We start from the raw sequence: 21,448 nt of genomic DNA, 5'->3' as shown, positions 1-21,448 counted from the left end.
ATACATCACCTTAGTTATGCCAACCTCAGTGACCACACAAATCATTCAAAAAATACTGTCTAATGAAAAAAGGACTTATTTTCAATCCAATTACCAGCTGAATCCTGCATCACTCCTTAGGCAGTGTGTGTGTCTGTGAAAACAGAATATATATCAACCCAGTACAGTAAGCAAGCTGTTAGGGTGGTGGTGGTATAGTGGTTAACAGTCACCCATCAGGTATGTCAGAACCATCACAATTCATTTAAGCTGCTATGGTACTTTGCTAATGCCCAAATGGCAGTTATTAAACGCTGCTGACTGAATATGTTTAATATATTAGACTACAGCAAAGACTTCAGTTTAGCAGTTTATGAGGTTTTTTTTTTTCTTCAATTTTGGAAGACACTTTTTTTCTCAACTTGGAGTGATAGAATGGGGACTTTACAGGGTGGCAACTGACCTAGATGTGGCTCTGCATCAACCCTATTTATGAAGATACTGCTGCTCAGAATGAACTTCTGTAAGGGTCCTTTTACAATTTACCTATCTACTATTTGTTGACCAGGTAGATGGGCTAACTAACCCTTTTCACCCACAATCTGGGCTCCGGATGACAAAGCATATATACGATTATACAAGCACAAAATCCTGAGCAATATAACACAAATGAACAAATAGAATTATACAATTCCTGTAGATGCACTTAGGCAAACATACAAAAAATATATACACAGTTAGACACAGATATTATAGAATTAAACAATCATGAAGTCATACAAATTTACCATTTATGATATGAAGGAGCCATTTCTGTCAGTTTAGGGATGTAGTTATCCATTGTTCCTAAAGCACAAACAGATGGATTAATTTGCAGGATGTTTTCTTAAATTCTCTTAGCGTGGAAATGCTTTACTTTCAACAGTTAGAGGTTTCAGGAAAGAAAATGCTTTTTCTCCTATTAATCTTTCAAAGGGTGGTCTGATAAGACAATTATCCTGACTGCTTCTTAGAGATTTAAGTTTGTTACCTGAATGGCAATTTGCTTCTTAATGGTGGGCAGTAGCCAGGTTTTGAATTTTGAAGAGAAGACAGTTTAAGAGAGAAGCAGCCCTGCCAGTTAACAGTAGCCAGTGGAGATCCCTAATAAGGCCGCAAGGCCGCAGTGGTATGTTTGAGAATTTGCCAACAGTGCAACCCTAAGACCTTTGTTTTCTATAAAATGACTTCTGTGTGTGTCATAGGAGTGTAAACACAGCAAGAGAAGACCATTATTCATGTCTGGGCACAAGTATATTTTTGGCAATAGCAGCCCATGCTGCTAAGGAGAGGACAAATCTTGTGACACACTTTGAAATGAGAGAGAAACATCTGATATTGTCAGTATGACTAGAGGTGAAAGACTGGTCTAGTGTTAGACTTATGTATTTGCATTTACCTACGTATTTGCATTGAGGGACATTTTGAATAACATCACCCAGTGTGTCTTTGAGGAGGGTAACTTAGCAGCATTTGAGGGGCTGTAAAGAACATAACACTGGCTTTAGTAGAATTTTGAGGGAGTTTGTTACATGATGCCCACTTGCATAGTTTAGAGAAGCTAGTTTGTAGTTGAGCTTGAAGGTCATTATGAGATTTATTGGCTAGTTCTCCAAAAGGTGTAGGAAACTGACAGTCCTACTATCCCATCTCCTAATATATGTTTACAGTGTGGTGCTGGTGTTTTGATTTCCTGGTCCCTCCTGAATTCTCCTCCATTTCTGTAGGAAGATCTCAGCTGAGAAGGTAATTGTATATCCAAATGGGGTCCTTTAGATTTATCTGTGGATACTGCACTAATTTTTCACGTATGTTGGTCTGAATAAGCCACATCTTATCTTGATTCTCTGCCTGCTGCACATTACAACATTAGCATCTTAACCTTGCAACTGCTGTAGCATCTCTGCTCTTCTGTGGCTAGCTTGAAAAGACTACTGTCATTGGGTCACTGAAACTTTTAATTCTAAAATAAATTTTTGCTTTTGATTTACAAGACTGATGGAACACTGGATAATCTTGCCAAGTACTGTTGCCATGGCAAGGTTACACAAAGCTCATGCTCTTGCCATAACATTAGATTAGGATGAGTAGGTCCATTCCCATCAACATGACTAAAGTTGCAGGCCTGTATTCAGCTTGGTATCTTGAAACGTTTCCAAGACACCTTCTCTATATATTCTTCCCAAAGTGCTCTGCAAAAAAGAAGTTATGTACTCACCATAACGTTCCATCTGAGTAGTTGTACTTCATTTGTCTTCAACCTGTGGGTTTCGGATCTACATCGGATCAGACACGGACGCATTTTCCAGCTATAGATCCGAGCTCCAAACTCCTCCCCTTACCCCCTTGTCTCCCTTCAGATTGAGTTTGCTGCCTAAGAGGTATCAGATACCTGACCCAATATCACCTTATCATAACAAAAATCTCCATGACACTCTCAGGCCTGGACTGAGTCAAGGGACACATACTTTATGCAAAGAAAATGCAGGCGGCATCAATGATAAGGTCAGGGGGAAGGAGAGGGGGAAGGTTGAAGACAAATGAAGTACAACTACTCAGATGGAATGTTATGGTGAGTACATAACTTCTTTATCTGAAGTAGTTACTTCATTTGATCTTCAACCTGTGGGACAGAGTCCCCAGCTACCAAAAACTCCTGGGTGGCCCTCATGGAAGGATATTCCGAGGTATCAGAGAGCCAAAGGATGCTGCTCCTAGACACAATGTCAAGCTTGTAATGTGAATTAAAGGTATGAGATGAAGACCACATAGCTGCTGAGCAGATATCATCCAGAGACACCCCAGACCAGAAGGCAGCTGACGTAGCCATAGAGCAGGTGGAATGTGCCTTCACTTGTCCTGGCAGAGACATACCTTTCATACCATAGGCTCGAGCAATGCATAGAGAAATCCAGCGAGCAATTGTTACCTTGGAAACTGGCTTGCCTAAGAAGGGTTTAGCATAAGACACAAACAGCTGATCAGACTTATGAAAGGGTTTTGTCCTGTGCAAATAAAAGCTCAATTGTCTATGGACATCAAGCAGATGCAGCTTGTATTCCCCTTTGTTGTGGAAGTTGGGGAAAAAAACTGGTAAATTGATAATCTGAATAATATTGGCTTCTGTGGCCACCTTAGGAAGGAAAGATAGATTAGTGTGCAGCAACACACTGTCTTTGTGAAAGACCATGTAAGGCACCTTAACAGAAAGAGCCTGAAGCTCTGACACTCTTCTGGCTGAGGTAATGGCCACCAAGAAAGCAGTTTTCCAGGTTAAAAATTGCAAATCAGCTGAGGCTGCAGGTTTGAAGGGTGCAGGAACTAATGCCTGTAAGACTAAGGTAAGATCCCATGGAGGCGTAGGGTCCTTAACCAGAGGTCTAAGAAGAAAAGCACCTTTAAGAATGGTCTTACAAAGTTTGGAAGAAGCCAAGGAAGACATATTCACCCCCATATGGAAATTAGAAATAGCTGCCAGTTGCACTTTAACTGTAGAGGAACTAACACCCTGATGAAAGATGCTTGCCAGAAAATCTAAGACTGCCGAAAGAGGTGTCTTGAAAGGGTCCAAAGCCCGCTGAGTGGCCCATATGGAGAAATATCTCCATTTATTATGATACACCTTTCTGGTGGTGGATTTGTGAGCTGCAACCAAAATGGACTTTACAGGGGATGACAATCCAGGAGTCCTGATAATCATGGGATCCAGAGCAGCTAAGCTGTGAGCTTCAGATTGTCCAGATCTGGGTGAGGGATCCCTGAGGGATGAGAAAGAATATCTGGAGCTGGATCCAACACCCATGGAAGAATAACTAGATGAGTCCACAGTGAGGAGAACCAGACCTGGCAAGGCCAGAATGGGGCGATGAGGATCACAGTGCTCCCCAGCCTTCGAGCTTTCTGAAGAAACTTCGACATAAGAGGAAGTGGTGGATAAGCACAGAGTGGTGGATAAGCACAGAGGAGACCGGGAGGCCAAGCGTGAACCAGTGCGTCTCTGGGGGCTTCCCCCTCTGAGGGGGTTCAGAGCAAAAAACTCATTGCATTTTGCACTGGAAGGAGATGCGAAGAGATCGCAGCAAGGCCGACCCTACTTTAGAAAGATCTGTTCCACTACTGAAGGATTCAGGGACCACTCATAAGGCATCAGGACAGATCTGCTGAGCCTGTCTGCCTGAATGTTGGACCACCCCGGAATGTGCATTGCTACTAAAAAGCGGTCAGTGGAGATCGCCCATTCCCACACTCTCATGGCTTCTCGACAGAGGGGATAAGATCTGGTTCCCCCTTGGATTAACCTATTTTTTGTCTTACTTTTAAACTATGCATCATCTATTGCAAGACCACCGATTATTGGAGAGCCCACTTTCTGCCTCTCAGTAGTCATCTTGGAATTAGTGCTTCTGTTTTCTTCTGGTGAGAGAAGGAGCACAGGTACATTTCCTGGAGACTGCTGATTACCGGAAAGCCTAATAACTGCTTCATAGGTTTCAGCTTGGAATTTGTGCTTATATTCTGCATCTGGTGAAAGAAGGAGCAGAGTGCATTGATTCCTGACTATTTCTGGTTGGGTGGTGAGTGTGTGTGCTTGACATTCCTGAATGGTTTGGTTGCTATTCAAGGCATCTACAAGAAAAAGCCTACAGACCCTTGCATCATCTGGGACAAGAATGTGGATCACCAAACAGGCTGTGGCCTGCATCTCATCTTGGGATTGGTGCTAATGTTTTGTTTCCGGCGAAAGAAAAGTAAGGGAGCACTGTATCCCAGCACAGCGAGCCTGTGGTGAGACCAGCACCAGTAGTAAGCCAGGCAGTAGCCATTCACATGACTCCCCTCTTTTCATCATTCTTGACAAGCTATCATTTGTTTTCAGTAAATACTGCTTGATTTGTTTCTGACTTCAGAATATATGCCTAAATACTTCATCCTTAAATTCGCAGGGTCTACTTATTAGTTTCCCCTCAAGTGTTTGACAGTACCCTGTATAGACACAGACATCTTGAGTGACATTTTTCCTGTAAAAGCACAATTGAAATTTCACCAATACCTAGTTGCACACAGGGCAACTAGTTTGCAGTGACAGGCACTGTCCCCAGAGATACAAATCTGATACTCCTGACATTGTTTTATATTCTCACTTCAACTGTCTAATCGATAAAAGGGTCTGTTGCCACAGATATGAACTTTCCCACTAACTCTGTACCAGCCTGGTGGATATGGGCATCCGGAGGCAATGTATAAATTGCCTTATGTTTACTGACAACCATTTAATTCTCAAACAAACTGATATGGTATATGAGAAATGTATTTACACAATGTCACTGGAGGGAAAGTTCTCACATAAAAGTACTCCTAATGTCAATAAGGTTGTCAGTAATATACATGCTCACGCATCACACACAATTGAAAGCAGACACACAGACCCACCTATGCTGAGGCACATAAATGTAACCTTCCTAAACCCCAAAGATCTCCTAGATGAAATACACATAATAAATACCCTCAACAGCCCCAAATGCACTCTTTCAAAACAACACCCACATCAATGCATAGAGCCACATCTTATGGAGCCTCTACTTCCAAGCCCATAAGGCAAGACACCACACAATCCAACATTCTGGTCATTGGAGACTCCACTGTGAGACACGCTGATGTCCCTCTCATGAGGCTAAGAAAGGGGAAAGTCACTGTCAGCTGCTTATCAGGGACTAGGATCTACCACATTACGCACTCACTCAGGTCACTGGACTATAAGTACCAGTATGACTCAGACATAGTCCATGTGGGTGTAAATGACCTGAGATCTCAAGACTAAAAGAAATACATCATGACGCTCTCAGAATATGTGAGAGCAGCATTTTACCTTCTCCAAGGATGATGCCACAATACAAACAAAAGATGACTGACTTTAACAATTGGCTTATTTTCTGGTGTCATTCTAAGGGGGTGCAAATATTTGTTAGCATGGAAGGAAATGGTTAACAGACAACGCTACTTTGCCAGGGATGGTCTGACCCTCTCCCCTCTAGGCTTTCAAATATTAGCTAAAACATTGTCTTCCCCTACAGTGCCATTTTTAGGCAATGCCAAATTGAAAGTTCTTCCAACATAGTAAATCAAAACCAAGAAAACCAAAACGCATTACTGCTCAATGCTAGGAGTCTAAACAAAAACTCCACTCCCTAGAAGCTCTCTTCACCCTAGAGAATGTTGACATCTGTGTGGTCACTGAGACATGGTTTAAAGCTGCAGACAGCACGCTGACAGCGCACGGTTACAATGCCTTCCACACATTTAGACCAGCTACTACATAGACAGGGACTAAACGTGGAAATGTCTCAATTTACAAAAAAATTAATATACCTCAAGGCTGGTCAAATAGGACAATGTACTTGAGCTGTTCCAAGTTGAAATAACCACAGGCAAAATCCAATACCACTTCCTTGTAAGTTACAGGTCCCCCACTATGACCCAGGAAACCCATACCTTGTATTAAAATTATTGGAAAGACTCACCATCCAACCAAATATAGTATTCATGGGTGACTCTAATTACTCCACTATTAACTGGGAATCCTATATGATACCAAATGTATAGGCACATAGATTCTTGGATTTTGTAAACAAACTCCCTGGACCAGACTGTCAATACACCAACCAGGGGTGCAAACCATACTGGATCTGGTCGTCACTACTACGGGGCAGTGCTGCACATCCCCTAGTGTAATGTCTTTTCTGGTAAGGTCAGACCACAAAATGGTCTCCTTTAAAGTAAAAATAAAACCTGGACCTCCAGCTAAACCTAGAATATTCAGGAACTGCTCTAAGGCTAACCTCCTGCTATTAAGTAATAACCTGGCATCATTTCAAGCTGCTATAAACCCTGAGAATACTGCTGCCTATGCAGAACTTTTCACAGAAACCCAATATAAGCATGTTAATAGCTGCACAGATGCAGCTATACCCACTAGGAAGGAGAGAACTAACTAAAAAAACAAGCTACCCTGATGGAATCACAAAATCAATAGGCTGTATAACAGAAGGAAGAAAATCATGGCAACAATTAGGAGGTGCAGCACCCATCAGGATAAAGGCACTCTCATCAAACTAAACAAACAGTGCAGAGGACAAATAAAGTCTACCAAAGCAATAATTGAGGTAAATTTGGCCTCCCAGTACAAGAACAACCACAAGGCATTCTTTAGCTATGTCCACAACCTCAAAGGCAATACACAATTATTTGCAGAGCTCATTGTAAACAGAACCACCTATACTGAGCTAGAAGATATAGCAAACCTACTGGCCAATAAATTCAGCTCCAACTTACCTTTCACACCCCCTCAACCTTCCCTCAGGAAATACCATCAAATATATCTCCCCCTGCTATCACTAGGGAACAGGTCCTTAATGCTCTTTCTAAGGCCAAGAACACTGCATCAACAGGCCCATACAATATCCTAGGATGCCTTCTAAACAGCATGAAACATGACCTCTGGAAATGCTATTTAACTGTAGCCTTCAAACAGGCTTTGCGCCTCATAAACGGAGAACAGCAACAGTCATCCCTCTGCACACAGGTGGGCCATCTACAGATCCTGGAAACTACAGACCCATAAGTCTCACTAGTCTTATGTGCAAAGCCATGGAAAGAATTATAATGAAAATGATCAATAATGATATAGTAGTCCTCCAGACAATGGACCCAACCCAGTTTAGTTTTGTCAAGGTCAGGATATGCCTATTCAATCCGGTGCACTTCTCTGAGAAGGTCACTAAAGCAATGGATGAAGGAAAAATGCTTCATACTGCCTACCGTGACCTGGCCAAAGCATCTGACAATACCACACTCAAGCATCGTTGACAAACTCAAGAGGTTAGGTATAAATCCTTACGTAACCTGGTGGATAGCCAACTGGCTCACAGTCAGGATCCAGGAAGCTAGAATTGGGGATTCCATCTCTACAAAGAGGCCAGTCACAAGTGGAGCCACTCAGGGATCAGTCCTTGGACTGCTATTTTTTTGGTATTCACTTAACTGAAGTCAATGCCGATATCAATGGGCTCTGGCTGACTAAATTTGCAGATGATTACAAATTAGGAACTGTCACTGAATCCCACACTGACACAAAAGTTTTCCATGAAGGGATGACAGAGACAAATAACTGGTGTCAGAGCCATGGACTAAAACTAAATGCCAAGAAATGCATAATAGTATCCTTTGGGAAGTCATCCATCCCTGGTAACTATTGTAGTGACAACACACCCTTTAGAGCTGACCCAGTAGTCAGGGACTTATGGACACACATAGATAGTAATCTAGGCTTTGATCATCACGTATCTACAGCAGTGAGGAAATCATACTATGTTACACAACTTATAAACAAAGATGTGGATGGCATCTAGGTCCAAAGTAGTCATTGTTCCCACTGTATTCGTCATTCATCACACCTATCACTGAGTACAATGCCCCCTTTGGTATGTACCTAACCAGGTATTTCCAACAATTGGAATGTCCACAGAGGTTACTTATTAAAATAATACAGGGCATAAGTAAAATGTCCTATGCAGACTACCTCAAGGTCCTATACCTGTATTCTGTCTCCTGCAGACTGTGGATGGAAGATCTATGCCTGACATATAGGCCATTCAGACCCCACTCTGATGGGCCTCCAGCATACGTATTCTAAAGACTTAAACTTTGCATGTGATATAAACAGGACCTGCTGAATAGACAGGTATGTATCCCAGAGACCACCCTGTCTCTGGAACAGGCTCCCAATCCATGTGAAGCAGAGTTCTTCCCTAACCCAATTCAAGTGCAACCTGGACAATTGAATGGGCAACAGGAAATTCATTCCTGGTTTGTCTCCTATGTCTCTAATGGACAGAGGCAACATGTAAATAATTCATCTCCCAGGCCCCTGCTTGTAAATGTTTAATTTCCCAAGGCCCTGCTTGCACATATCAAGGGCACCAGAACTTGTCAGAGATTTGGGATGCATGGCTAGGCTTAAAAAGGCAGTTTTAGTCATTAGCCTAGTAAACACCTATAAAACCCTACTGGGTGGTCTGGGGGCCTTGAGCTGGCTGTCCCTGTGGCATAGAATGATGTGGCTATATGCGCAGAGATATCTGGATGCCTGATGGGAGATCTGAAGGGGTTGGATCCATTCGTCCTGCCAAAGCAGAAAACGTTGTCTTCACTACCTCAAAGGCAGATTGCTCCAGGAGAGAAGGAAGACAATGGATCCAAGAAGGCAGGCATCTGGACTGTTGCTTCCCTCTGCCACAAGAGCAATCTCCCCAAGGCAGAAGTTGGAGCTGAGCTGTCCAATGCAGGGCTCCAAGGGGCAGAGATGGCTCCAAAAATTTCGGAGCTGATTCCAATGCCTCAGACTCAGCAAGGCTGCTTTGACTCTGAGAATGATCCAGATCTGAAGATGTCAGAGACGTTACGCTCAGATAAAGCTTTGGAACCAAAGATAAAGTATCTTCAGATCAGAGCCAGAAGGTTCAGATTCAGGGTCTCTGAAACAGCTGGTCAGATCAGAGAAGGAACACATTAAGGTGGTGTGGTAGATGGACGGGCTTCCTGACCTAAGGAGGTAGGAGCCAGGAGTACACCCATGTGTATCTGCACAAAGAAGAATCTCCTCATCATTCTGTCCACATCTTCTTCAGTCAAACTCCTGCAAGAATAAGATGAGGTTAGAGATGGTGACTTGGATGGCATCTCTCGAAAAAAGGAGAGGGAACTCTAGAAGGTACTGGGTCCATTGCCAGTCAGTATCTTGTCCTAGGTAGGATCTTCAGATCTAAAGCGCTTGGATCTGTAGAATTTTTGGTTGGATCCAAAGAAGAGTGAATCGGAACTGGCTTTGGATTTAGTTTGGCTTTTTTCCTAGGCAGCTCTGAAGATGGAGTTTATGAAGTAGAAGGTCTCAGAGACTTTGTCAAAGACTCCTTAGATTTAGTCTTGGGTGACTGAGCACCAGAAATAACTTCATGAAAAGTTGAAGGAAGCAGCCCTTTTAATATAAATGTATTCTTTCTGTCTGCTATGGATCTATGGTTGAAGTTTTGCATACCGAACAATCTTCTTGGAGATGATCTGGGCCCAGGCAATAAACTCATAAAGCATGGGCATCTGAAGAAGCTATTTGTGCCCACATTTTTGGTATTTTTTAAAACCGGAAGACAGTTTATTCGACATTCAAACAACAAAGAGAAAGGAATTTTTTTTTTTTTTTAAGAAGAGACAATAAAGGAAAAAAGACACCAGCAATAGTATCAAAGACTACACTAATGTGTAACAAATAACAGAAAAAAAGAAGTTATGTACTCACCATAATGTTCCATGTGAATTGTTCATCACCTTCATTCTTTACTGATGGGTTCGGAGCCAATCCTCAGCTCCGACTCGGCCAACTGCAAAAGCTCAAGGTCTTCAACCAGCTTGAGGCCAACTCCCTATCCCATAATGCACCCTGATCTTCCCTCAGATCTTGTTTGCTGCCTGACTACTTAGTAGTATAAATATGCCACTCAGAGAGTTGGATAAGAGACAAAGCACTCTATACGGACCTCAAGTAGACTGGAGGGGGTTGGAGGGTGGGACGTAAGAATGAAGGCAAGATAAACAACTCACATGGAACGTTATGATGAGTACATAACTTCTTTATGTAAAGTTGTTCTATCTCGCTGTTCATTCGTTACTGATGGGTAGCATCCCAAGCACGATCTTCTCGGGTGGCTCACGGGAGAATATTCCTCAGAATATCCTGTCCCTGGAGGCCTTGTCTACTTTGTAATGAGTGATAAAGGTATGAGGTGTTGACCAGGTAGCTGCTGCACAAATAGAGTCTAATGGTAACCTTGCAGAAAAGGCTAATGAGGTTGAAATAGTTCTAGTAGAGTGGGCCTTTACTTTTTGTTGCAAGGAGGCATTTTGTGAATTATAAATGAAGGAAATGCAATCTGATAGCCATCTTGACAAGGTAACTTTTTTTCACTGGGGCCCCTTTCTTTGACTCTGAAAAGGAAACAAAGAGTTGATCCATTAACCTGAATTGTTTCGTTCTGTCTAGGTAAAATCGGAGTTGTCTGTGAACATCAAGTTTGTGCAGCATGTGTTCCATCCTATTTGTGTACTGGGGAAAAAAACTGGCAACTCAATAGATTGGTTAAGATTTGTTTCTGAACAAACTTTTGGTAAGAAGGCTGGATTGGTTCTGAACAAAACGCTGTCATTATGGAATATAAGATAAGGAGATTTGATGGTTAAGGCTTGCAGCTCAGAAATCCTCCACGCAGAAGTAATGGCTATCAGAAAAATAGTCTTCCATGAAAGGAATTTCAAAGAAAAGGATGAGGCTGGTTAGAAGGGAGGTAGTATGATTCTGGACAGAACAAAATTTAAATTCCATGGCATGGCTGGAGCTCTGATTGGTAGCCATAAAAATGACTGGCAACTTTAAGAAAGGCTTTAGCAAGTTGATGCAACATAACATTGGAGTCTTGGAAACCAAGATGAAAGTTTGATATCGCTGCTAATTTAACTCTAATGGTAGTTGCAGCTGCTCCTTCATTGAAAAGTTTAGTTAGAAATTCCAATATAGATGGGATTGGAGCTAGATAAGGATCAACATCATTCTGAGAGGCCCATAAAGAAAATCTCTTCCATTTGCTAAGATATAACTTTCTGGTAGATGATTTATGAGAGGATGTTATAATATGCTGGGCCTCAGTTGAGAGGTTGTAAATCCTGGCTATTGTGGGTTGTCAGTTTGAAGAATGAAGGGGAAGGATGAAGAGCCCCCGAAGAATGGGTCAACGGATCCGGAACTGGGTCCAGGATCCAGGGTTCTTCCAAAAGATGAGGCTGGAAGAAGGGAAACCAAATTTGCCGAGGCCAGTAAGGGGCTATTAGTATCATGGTTCTTCCCAGAAGTTTTGCTTTCTGTAATACCTTGGGAATCAGGGGGAAGGTGGTAAATGCATAAATGAGACCTGGGGCCAACTGTGCACCAGTGCATCCATTGGGGCTTCCCCCGGCTGGGGAATTAGGACAAAGTAGCTGCTGCATTTTGTGTTTGTTGGGGTTGCAAAAAGATTGCAGCAAGGCTGGCCCCAACTGCGAAAAATCATTTCAGCTTCTTGTTGCTTTAGGGACCACTCTTGAGGCAGTAAGATTGACCTGCTCAGCTTGTCTGCTATCACATTGGATTTCCCCGGAATGTGCATTGCCATCAGAAAGCACTGGGAGGAGACTGCCCACTGCCATATTCTCATAGGCTCTCGACGCAGGGGGTAAGATTTGGTTCCTCCTTGTTTGTTGATGTAGCAGACCACTGACATGTTGTCTGTCTAAATTGCAATTGTTCCTAGAGGTAGAGAGTCTTGAAAGGACTGCAACGCTAGAAGTACTGCTCTCATCTCCAGGACATTTATATGCAGATGAGCCTCGTGTTTCTTCCACGTGCTTTGGACTGTTCTTCCCCGAAAATGCCCCCCCTACCCAATCAAGGAAGTGTCCGTGGTCACCACGGCTATGGGATTGGGTAGAATGAATGGACGTCTCCGAGATACCTGTTGAGACGTCAGCCACCATTGAAGGTCCTTCTTGCATGCATTCATTATGACAATTTGATGTGACATTGTAGTTCCTGAAAGGACCATTAAGAGAATATGAGCCATTGTAGAATTTGCATATGCATTCAAGCAAGGGGAATGGCTATGACTGCTGCTGCCATTGAGCCTAGCAATTTGAGTACCATTGAGACTGGGGCTTTTTTTCCCGGAAGCAGGTCTGATACTTGTTCTCGTAAGAGAGAAATTCTTTCTGTTGGCAGACTTGAAATGTCTTTGAAACTGTATCGAAATCAAAAAAACACACCTCCAGCAGCTAATACGACCAGGTACAAAAAAGCTGCAGAATAGCCAATAACAAGTCCACCTGTCCACAGTAAAAAGACTTTAATCCATCCAACAAGCATAAACAAACTTTAAGCAGGAGTGATAAGTGCTTTCGTCACTAGGACTTCAACAGATCTAGTGATACTACATACAAAAGGCTTTAAATACTTCTAGTACACATCATGTGACTGCCAATTAATTAATTATCATTTTTTTAAAAAAATTTTATACTTAAAAATTGTATACTAAAATTTATATTTATATTAAAACTGTAAAGCTATAATACTAATATATGTCCATATTAAAACACATATAAACACATAAAAAGGTACTGCAAAATAATACCCTTACCTACCCAATATTCTAATTGTGGGTTACAAAATACCAGCCCTGAATTTCAACTCAGGTTTAATGCTGATGTTTTCATTGAGCCCTGGATATAAAATTGAATTTAATTTAAATTGCCATTTTGATTCTGCCCTCAACAATAAATTCTTCCAAACACCCCCTCTTACATTTTTGGGCACAATCTCCAGAATAGCAAACCTGAAATTATGATTGGGGTGTGCCTTAATGTGTTTACTTAAAGCGTTTCTGTCATCATTCTTACTTATACAATACAGGTGTTCGTAAATCCTGCGATTCAATTTTCTTTCTGTCTTCCCCACATAATAACAAGAGCATACCATACAGGTTGCTATATAAACCAACCCTGTAGAAACACATGAGCCTGATACTAAGGGAACAACTAGATCAAAAGGCTCTAATTTGAAAAGTTCATTTTCATTAATGAAAGAACAGTAGTCACAACATCCACATTTACGGGTGCCCCTCTTCTTAGAAATATTTATTGTTGTTTTTTGTTCTAACAAAGATTTTAAGTTAAAGTCCACCTTGTATGTAAAACAAGGCTCTGGTCCCATCAACTGAAATATATCATTGTTGCATTTTAACATTGACCAATTCTTGGAAATAATTTTCTTCACTAATTCTGCTGTTTCTCCATAAGTGATTACCATAGCCTGTGAGAAATCTTTACCCACACCCCTGCTTGTTGCTACCTCTTCACAACCCATTCCTAATAGTGGGATATATCTTTCGTTCCAAAGAGAGCAAACCTCATCCTTGATCTTGGTTACCAAGTCAGTTGGGTATCCCCTTTCCATGAACATTAACCTTACCTTATTAGTTTCTTCCTCCAACATACTTATGTCTGAACACATCCTCACCACCCTCACCATTTGTCCTTTGACAATGTTTTTCTTTATATAAAATGGGTGGTTACTTGAAAAATCTAAATAGTCGTTGGAAAAAGTTGGTTTTCTGTACACTCTTGATGTAAAACATTTTTTAACATAGTCTTTAGTAATGGCCACATCCAAATAATTCATTTTATCCGGGTTACCTTCACCCGTAAACTTGAAGTAATCACAAAGGTTATTGATGTAATCCAAAAAAGTTTGAAAAAATGTATCGTTGTTCCACAAAATAAACAGGTCATCAAAAAACCTGAAATAAATTGACCATTCGTCCTTGAAATGGGAAGTAAAGAGATATCTATTCTCCCATTCAAATAAAACTAAGTTAGCAAAAATTGGGGCACAGCTGTTACCCATTGCCACCCCTTGGGTCTGCTTATAAAACTCCCCTTCAAAGGTAAAAAAGTTATTCTTTAAAATAATGTCCATCAGTTCAATCAAAAAGTTGATCATTTTACCCCCTAGGTTACTGTATTTAATTAATATATCCTTAAAAAATTCCAAACCTATTTCATGGGGGATGGATGTAAAAAGACCCACTACATCAACAGTAGTAAAATAACTTTCTTTGTTGAAATACTCACTCTTTATTTGCTTTAAAAAAATCCCACGAATCTTGAAGAATGTGGTCAACGGGTTTCACGGACTTTTTTACTAGTCTGTCTATAAACACCCCCAAGGGATAAGTAATACTATTCTTGCCAGCTATAATCAAACGATAAGGGGGATCCTTTACGTCCTTGTGTGTTTTGGGAATCCCAAAACAAACTGGTATCGTGGGGTGTTCAATGTGTAAAAAGTTGTACACCTCCTCATTAATAGTACCCTGTAATAATGCATCCTCCAGAAAATATTTGATTTTACTGTAGCTGATATTGATTTCATTCCTGGATATAGTATCATATTTGTTAGTATCAGTTAAAATACTAGTTATCTTGTTGTTGTAGTCAACAGTATTCACTATAGCCATGCCCCCTCCTTTATCTGGCTTCATGAATCTAACTTCCTTGTTGTTTCTCAACTCACATAATAAGGTACTTTCAGCCTTCGTTATATTGTGTTTCTTGTAAACATGTTTACTCAAACTTCGGTAAATTTCTTGTTCAGTAATTTTTTCAAAACTATGTAAACTAGGTATAAGGGGGGGGGGGTTTCTTGTGAGTTATAGCTTCCAAGTTATTGAATTCACATAACTTGTCTTTGAATAAACATTTAAAATTCAATTTTCTCACAAATAGTCTAAAATCAGTAAGAATTTTACTTATATCAGTTTTTTTTAGTAGGCACAAACTTTAACCCCTTCATTAAAAGTTGAAACAATTCCTTGCTCAATGAAAAACCTGCATAATTAAAAATTCTAAAACCTTTAAACTCAAAAATGATACCATCACTGGTCATAATGTCATCTCCTTGACATTGAAGGTCCTTCTTGCATGCATTCATTATGACAATTTGATGTGACATTGTAGTTCCTGAAAGGACCATTAAGAGAATATGAGCCATTGTAGAATTTGCATATGCATTCGAGCAAGGGGAATGGCTATGACTGCTGCTGCCATTGAGCCTAGCAATTTGAGTACCATTGAGACTGGGGCTTTTTTTCCCAGAAGCAGGTCTGATACTTGTTCTCGTAAGAGAGAAATTCTTTCTGTTGGCAGACTTGAAATGTCTTTGAAACTGTGTTTAGTTTTGCTCCTATGAAGACGGTCTGTTGCGATGGCGATAAGGCAGATTTTTCTGAGTTGATGGTAATCCCTAACTGATTGTATAGGTGTAAGGTAGTGTTCCTCCCATGAAGAAGTTGATGCTTGGTGGTGGCAGTGAGGAGCCAGTCGTCTAGATATGGAAACACCTGGAATCCCAACCATCTCAGGTGAGCTGTGACTACTGCCATACATTTGGTGAATACTCTGGGGGCTGTAGTGAGAACAAAGGGAAGAGCACGAAACTGATAATGGCTGGCTCCCAGCCAGAAGTGTAGATGATCCCTGGATGGTCAGTCCATCTTTATGTGGTAGTACACATCCTGAAGATCTATAGAACACATCCAATTGTCTTTCCCCAGACTGAAGCCTGACCATCCGGAACTTCGTCTTTTTTACTGACTTGTTTAGTCTGCTTAGGTCCAGAATAGGTCTCCAGTCCCCTGTTTTCTTTGGAACTAAAAAGAACCTTAAGTAAGTTCCAGATCCTCTCTGGTCTGCTGGGACTGGCTGGATGACTCTTTTGTCCATCAACCTTTGGACCTCTAAGGCTGCTTGGTCCCTGTGACTGGGTGGAATGTCTGGGATTTTCTTTACTAGAGGGGGTGGAGTGGCAAAGGGAATAGAGTATCCTCTGGATATTATGCTTTGTACGCAGCTGTCTTTTGAAATTTCTAGCCAGGTGTCTAGGTACAAAGATAGGCAATCCCTGACTGCCTCCAGAGATGAACAGTCGGGCCTCCTCTCAAGAGCGCTGATAGGGCTTGTTGTCCTGGTTCTGCGGACCCCCTCTGCAGCGTGGGGGACATCTTCCATTATTACCCCCTCCTCTGCCTCTAGAGGGGGTGTCAACACGAGTGTTGTGGAAAGATCCTTGAGACTTACGGAACCATATCTTTCCACCTCCCTTCCCTTTGGGGTAAGGTCTGTTCGGGGTATAAAAACGTACTCTGACAGCAGACAAGGTCTTTCTGTCTTTTTCACTCCTAGTAAGAGTTTCCTTTACCTTAGGTCCGAACTGTCAAACGGAGTGTTAATGAAGGAAGACTTAAAGGGTTCTGCAAAGGAACATAAGCGCATCCAGGAATGTCTCCCGAGAGTGATTCCTGTACCCGCTGCCCTGCTCGTACCATCAGCTGCAAAAGATAACAGCTGCATGGAAGAGTTCACTATTGAATTAAGAGTGGAGAGCTGGGAAGTTACCTTGTCCAAAACTCCCGCAGCTACTGAACCCTGTAGGGTGTCTCCTAGCTCATTCAGGAGATCCCTTTCTAACCTAGTAAAATGTGTGAGGTAGTACAGCGATCGAAGAACGAAGGCTGCTGAACTAAACATACGCTTCCCGTATCTGTCCATAATCCTAGATTCTCTATTAGGAGGATGAACAGATGAAGAAGTCTCTGATAATTCCTTCTTGGTGGCTGCTGCCAACACCACAGCATCAACGGGCACTCCTTTAGTAAGGTACAGTTTGTCTTGGGGGCTAGTAATACATTTGTTAGGCCTCCTGGTGACAGGCTCCGTGGTGTCTAGGGATTCCCACTCCCTTCAAGTGAGTAATTCCAGCAACTCATTGAAGGGTGGAGACACCCAAGAGGTGCAGGGTTGAGACCCAAAAGCCTTCAGGAGAACTGACATCATCAGAAAGTTTAAGGGATTTCTAGCCAACCCTCTGTTTGAGAATCTCTAAGATATCTGCAAAGTAGATATCTTCTGAGGGGGACTGTGGGGACAATTCTGACTCATCCACGTCAGTATCCGAAGTGACTGACTCCTGTGGGGAGTCCAAATGCTTCCTCTTGCAGAGTCTCTTCATAGGCACTGCTTCAGTGGGGGCTTCTGGAGAGGTATCGGAAGAACATGGCTCACCCAATGGAGCTTCCTGAGGCTCAGGATCTCTACGCTTCAATGGAGCGTGTGATGAAGAGGCAGATACCGGTGCTTTCAGGGAGGGAGCTTCTCAAAGTGATGGAGTGGTTGTTGGGGCGGACAAAGCCCTCCTCATAGCCTCAAAGGCCCCTCGATCCCGACGAGAAGAATCCCTTGGATCTGAAGAACTGATGGAAATCGTCTGTGCCGGTACAGAGGGCTCCGAGCCAGAGGTTGGGGCTTAACTCACTCGAGCCGAAGCCCCCAGAGGTAAAGCTGGCACCGACAAGTCTGTCCTACTGTCCTCCCCGGACCCAACCAGTGAGTGTTGGCCCCGAGATTCCTCGGTTGGCGCCGAAGATATCAGGGCAGTCAGGGCCAAAAAACCTATCGAAGGTGTCAGACCCGAAGGGTCCACAATCATCAGTTCTGCGCTCTCCGGCTCCGAAATGTCCATACAAGTCAGAGGAGGAACACAAGGTGTAGGAGGAACTAAGATCGGCTTCGAAGCCCCCTGGGTCGGTGCCGATAAAATTTTTGCTAGCGCCGGTATCTGTAGAAGCTTCTTCACCACACGGTCCACATCCAAATCAGACAGTCTACTGGAGGCCCATGAGGAATGTGACAAAGCCACAGATTGCAGTATAGAGGACATTAAGGTAAGAGATACCAGCTCCAAGGTCGGGGACCGGCTCTTAACCATAATGACAGTCGGTTCCGAAGGCTACGCTTTACTAGAAGCTGACTTCAATGCTTCAATGTAGATGGAGATTTTGTCGGTTCTGTCTTTTTTGAGTGTTTGACTTATCCAATGATTCTTGAAAGGAGGATTTAAGCATATCTTTATCCATTAACTTTCTTTTTCTTTAAAGCAACACTTGAGCTGAAAGAGTGGCATATAGAACAGCTTTCTTGCAGGTGAACCTCACCCAAGCAGTAAACACATTCAATATGTCCATAAGTTATGGACATCTTTTGCCCTCATCTAGGGCATTTTTTGAAGCCTGACTTGGCTTTTTCTTTCTCCTGCTGAGACATCTTCAACAACCCAACAACAGCAGAAAAGAATCACACAACAAACTATTCAAGCCTTATAAAAAGCAAAGCTTTAAAAAGTAGGTTCACGCTGAAATTATTTATACGCCCTGTATAAAACAAGAGGGGCTGCAATTGCACTGTAACACACACACACAGTATACTAACACTAATAATCAAGGAGAAAAAAGGCCTAAAAACAAGGCCACTAACTTTACTATGAAAGAAGTAAAGGTAACTATATGCCCTATAAAAAGAAGGACCGAACAGCACACTCCAATCTGATAAAGAACGAAAACTCTGCGCCCTGTGAAAAAAAAAGGGCTATAAACTATCAAACACACTATACTATGATAGAAGATATAAGGTAACTATATGCCTTATAAAAAGGAAAGGCTAAAAAGCACACACACACTCTTATCTATGGAAATTAAGAGAAATAAAGGGCCTAAAAACACAGACACTAATTTTGCTGTGATTAAGCTAATTTAATAGCCTAACAAAATAAACGGCCTTGAAGAATAACAATCTAATCTAAATATGATCTAAATATTCAAAGATCTAACTACAATAACAATCTACACACTCTAACTACCATAAAAATGGCTAAATGGTTAAATTTTAGCTAAAATAACAATTATAATATCTAAAGAAGAAAAGTTATTCGCTGGCCAGAGCTGGTGAACGTCCGATCAAGTTGCAGCAGCAAACAAGATCCGAGGAAAGATCAGGGTGCATCATGGGATAGGGAGTTGGCCTCAAGCTGGTTGAAGACCTTGAGCTTTTGCAGTTGGCCGAGTCGGAGCCGAGAATCTGCTCCGAACCCATCAGTAAAGAATGGACGGCAAGAAAGAACAACTTCACATCAAAAGATAAGAAGGGTTACCAACAATGCTAGCAAATTATTACATTAAGTGTAAAAGGTAAGGGAGTAATACAATAATAAGATTTAAGAGAGGAAAAACTATGAAAAGAAAACACTTATTGTTAAAAACTTGAGATCTCAAGATGACCACATCTTTTTGCAATTAAGACCTATTAATGGCCAAACATAAAAATGCAACAAAATATGATTTTAATTTGCTCTGTAAAAAAGCCTGAACAAATAAATGAACATGTGTCCCACAAGCTCTTTGTAGGAATGTAAGAAGACTTTTATAGTTTTTCAAATACACATTATTGGCTTAATCAGATGCTGAAGCTAAAAACCAAGGTCAAAAATGAAGTCAGATGAATATAAAGAAACATTTAAATACAGAACTAAAACAAAGCGTTAGGTAGTGTCGCTGGAGTTCACAAATGAAATACACTTGTAAAAAAGAAGAAATACAGTGACTCACACAGCAGAAGTTAAATAAATGCCAAATACCAACGGGTAGTAATAAATAAATGACAATTTAATAAAGGTAAGTGCTTTTGCATTAAAAATGGCCAATGCTTCATCAGACCAAATAACAATACTATAAAAACTTCAATATAAAGCCACAGAACTCCTCCCAACAATAAAATTAATTAAAATCTCTGTATGTGACTCACAAACATCCCTGACTTCTGAACCTCTGAGCAAACTTGTCACACACTGATGACATCATTGTGAGGCCATATACAGACAGATAGATAAAGGTATACAAGAACACATTCCTATAGCTATTTCATTAAAACATCAAATTCATAAAGTGAAAATAAAAAAAATGATGAAAAAGTAATGAGTTAAGGAATGTGCCTTTAGAGCTGGTTTAAGGGAAAGCATTTCATTTAACCCAGGAAATCTATAAGACTGTAACGCTAAGATCCGGCTCTGTCCTCTCACTTCAGCTTTGTTTCTCAAGTCACCGCCTCTCATACCTAACTTCACAGCCTCCAAAACAAAAAACTTAAAAAGGTATGTCGAGGTCCTAAGGCAGAAACATGTGTAGCTAGAGCATTGCTGGTCTTATTATGTCTAATGTCCCTGAAGTGTTCTAATATCCTGTCCTTCAAACAGAAAACAGAGATTCGTTTTTCCAACATAGAATGCATAACAGCATTCACAGAAAGCGTAATATATCACATTTGCAGTCTTGCAATCTTTGTAGAGAGAAAATTCTCATGATGTAGAGTAGGATGTCTAAAGGTATACTTAGAATAAATAAATCTGCAAGCCTTGCAGTTCAAACAGGGAAACATACCACAACCTGCAGAAAATGGGGAATGCGTTGCTTTTACAGCATTCCTATAAAAAAGTTGCCTCTTGAGAGAGAGAGAGAGATTATTCCTGAAACAAAACTCAGGCTTATTGCCTATCAAATTAGTCAGTTCAGGACAACTCCGAAGTATACCCCAATTTCTCCTCAATATATCGCAGACCAGATTAATATCATTAGAATATGTAAAAACACACCTAACTGTTCTGCCTTCTGCTTGTTCTCCGGTTTGTGAAGTTGCAGGATCTACCCTACCAGAGAAAAAGGGTCTAGCTTTACTGGCTCTTCCAGACCTCACACTAGATATGCAACAGTCAATCTCTCTCTGGCCTTGTAACCTTGTTTCAGGAATTCTTCCTTTAATTTCTTCAGAGCCTGATCTAAAGCATCTTCTTCTGTATGCAGACACATAATTCGAAACACCTACCCTCTAAGCGCACTCCTAGGGATGTGCCTAGGGTGCA

General features: G+C 41.4%; 1 protein-coding gene across 1 annotated transcript in view; it reads right to left on the bottom strand.

Moving 5' to 3' along the window:
• GMCL1 (germ cell-less 1, spermatogenesis associated) overlaps positions 1-21,448 on the bottom strand; it is a 1,627,466-nt gene that overhangs the window by 7,704 nt on the left and 1,598,314 nt on the right. The gene's annotated exons all lie outside the window — the stretch shown is intronic.

This window comes from Protopterus annectens, chromosome 9.part0 (assembly GCF_019279795.1).
Source record: "Protopterus annectens isolate FY-2018-M chromosome 9.part0, PAN1.0, whole genome shotgun sequence".
Lineage (NCBI taxonomy): Eukaryota > Metazoa > Chordata > Ceratodontiformes > Protopteridae > Protopterus > Protopterus annectens.
This window is presented reverse-complemented; position numbering and strand designations above follow the sequence as displayed.